The 2,811-nt window shown below is 41.8% G+C and overlaps 1 non-coding gene across 1 annotated transcript; it reads left to right on the top strand.

Annotated features, from left to right (window-relative positions):
- The first annotated feature begins 1,980 nt into the window (after positions 1-1,980).
- On the top strand, positions 1,981-2,087 carry LOC141694625 (small nucleolar RNA R71). Its single transcript, XR_012563913.1, has one exon. It is a non-coding gene; the product is annotated as a small nucleolar RNA R71 (small nucleolar RNA).
- Positions 2,088-2,811: the final 724 nt, after the last annotated feature.

The following is a 2,811-nucleotide window of genomic DNA, read 5'->3' as shown; positions in this document are numbered from 1 at the left end:
TCTGCTATAGTCCATCCAATTGCCGATTTGAACTCTCTCAGAATCCTCAAAAGCTTTTCCTCATCACTACCTGAAAGGTAAGATACAATAATAACAGGAAGAGTAGATGCATCTCCTAAAAATGCATACCTCAAATGCTCAGGTAAAAGCTTAAGCTCAAGAGTGGGAGCCTCCTCAATAGAAGGCTTGAGGAATTTTGGAGCCTTGTTTAATTCCTCCATTCCAAGAGATTCAAAAGTTATATCAATCTTCCTTTTCCAGGGAGAAGCATTCAAATATTGCAATTGTTCTTCACCTTCATCATCTCCACTATCTGAATTCTCCAACAAGGCTTTTTTTAAGGCATCGGACCTTATAAATTGATCAAGTTCTGATGTGACCACCGAATCGACCAATTCTACTTTTAAGTACTCCTCATTATCAGTAGGAAATTTTATAGCATTGAACACATTAAAAGTAACATCCTGATCCAGAACTCGCATTGTGAGCTCACTTTTCTGTACATCTATCAAGGTTCGGCCAGTCGCCAGGAAAGGTCTTCCCAAGATTATGGGAATCTACTTATCCTCCTTAAAATCAAGAATTATAAAATCAGCAGGGAAGATGAGTTTATCAACCTTGACCAAGTCATCCTCCACAATACCTCGCGGATTTGTAATAGAACGGTCGACCAACTGCAAGGTCATATAACTCGATTTGGGATCAGGTAAGTCCAACTGCTTAAAGATTGACAAGGGAATCAGACTGATGCTAGCTCCCAAGTCACATAAGCATCTGTAAAAAGACACTTTTCCAGTAGTACATGGAATAGTGAAGCTTCCTGGATCTTTAAGCTCCGGTGGCAACTTCTGTTGCAGCACAACACTACATTCCTCCGTGAGAGCGACTGTCTCTAAATCATCTAGCTTCATCTTTCGAGAGAGAATACCTTTCATAAACTTTGCATAACTCGGCATCTGCTCAAGAGCCTCGTCGAAAGGTATGTTGATATAAAGTTTCTTGAACACCTCCAGAAACTTCTCAAATTGCTTGTCCAGCTTTTTCTTCTGTAGCCGCTTGGGAAAAGCAGGTGGAGGATAGGTCTCCATTGTATTACCCTCAGGCGGAGTGTGCTCAACAATATTCTTCCTTGGTTCCACGTCTTTATCCTGTTACTCTACTTCTTTCTCAGCCTCACCTTCTTCAGTTAACTCTTGCGTTTGTTCAGGATTCACAACCTTTCCAGACCTTAAAGTGATTGCCTTTACCTGTTCTTTAGCTTCCCTCTTTCATGGCACTTCCGTGTCACTAGGTAGTATACCAGGCTAATGATTTAGCAAGGCATTGGTAATTTGCCCAATTTGATTTTCCAAGGTCTTGATAGAAGCATCTTGACTCTTGCACATAAGCTTCAACTCCTCTAATTCAAATTTTTCATTGGCTTATTACAGCTGAAGTTGCTGTCTAGGTGCATATTGTGGTTGCTGAAAACCAGGGGGGTTGTACTACTTAACCGGGTACTGCTGATAAGGCTGTTGAACCGTATTCTGAGCATTACTTCAACTGAAATTAGGATGATTGCGGTTGTTAGAATGATAGGTGGCTGGCACTGATTGCTGTAATTATTGGAAGTTGCTCACAAACTGAGCTGATTCACTAGGAATTGCACACTAATCAGTATCATGGGCACCAACACAAAGTTCACAGACACTGGCGATTTGATTAACTCAATAATTAGCCAAAATGTCCACCTTCATCGTCAAAGCCTTAAGTTGGGCAGCGATAGCAGTTGCTGAGTCCAATTCCAGAATTCCTGCGACTTTCCCCTGAGTCAGTCTTTGGGAAGGTATCTGGTACTCATTAGCAGCCATCGATTCAATATGTTCATAAGCTTCATTGTAGCTCTTAGCCCACAAGGCTCCTCCTGATGCTGTATCAAGCATGAGTCTAGAAGTAGCACCCAATCCATTGTAGAAATAATTAATAATCATCCAATCAGGCATGCCATGGTGTGGGCACTTCCTTAGCATCTCCTTATATCGATCCCAAGCCTCACACAGAGTTTCCTCAGTTTGCTGAGCAGACTGGGTAAGAGCATTCCTGATTGTAGTCGTCTTCGCCATGGGGAAGAATTTAGTGAGAAAATTTTGCGCGAGATCCTCCTAAGTGATGATAGATCCTACTGGTAGAGAGTGTAACCATCACTTAGCCTTGTCCCTCGTAGAGAATGGGAAAAAGCGTAGCTTGATAGCATCTTCAGTCACATCATTGAATTTGAAAGTATCGCAGATCTCGATGAAATCCCTGATGTGCATGTTGGGGTCTTCAGTAGGAGAACCCCCAAATTGAACTGAGTTCTGTATTATTTGAATCGTGCTTGACTTGATCTCAAAAGGGTTAGCCCTGATGGCTGGTCTGATGATGCTTAACTGAATGTCATTAATCTTAGGCTGAGAATAGTCCATCAAAGCCTTCAGATTTTTTGCTTGATCTCTCATCGCTACTACAACTGGTTCTTCGACTTTCTCTTCTTACTCTACCTTCTTTTCTTCCTCAAAAACTTGCTTACGAACTACCACAACTTCTTCCTCGGCTTTATCCAGTGTTCTCTTACGAGTACGCGAACGCGTATGCATACACCCTCACTAGAGTACCAGAAATAAGATAAGAAAACAGATAAGTAACAATGTCCGAGTCAATGAACTTTAACGACCACTGATGGAAAGCACATAAACTATCAATTAACACTGCAGTCCCCGGCAGCGGCGCAAAAAACTTGTTAGTCGCTAAACACGCGCTAATAATACACGCAAGTATACGCGTTCGTAAGTA

This window comes from Apium graveolens, chromosome 10 (assembly GCF_009905375.1).
Source record: "Apium graveolens cultivar Ventura chromosome 10, ASM990537v1, whole genome shotgun sequence".
NCBI lineage: Eukaryota > Viridiplantae > Streptophyta > Magnoliopsida > Apiales > Apiaceae > Apium > Apium graveolens.
The sequence above is the reverse complement of the archived record's forward strand: the minus strand, read 5'-3'. Positions and strand labels throughout refer to the sequence as shown.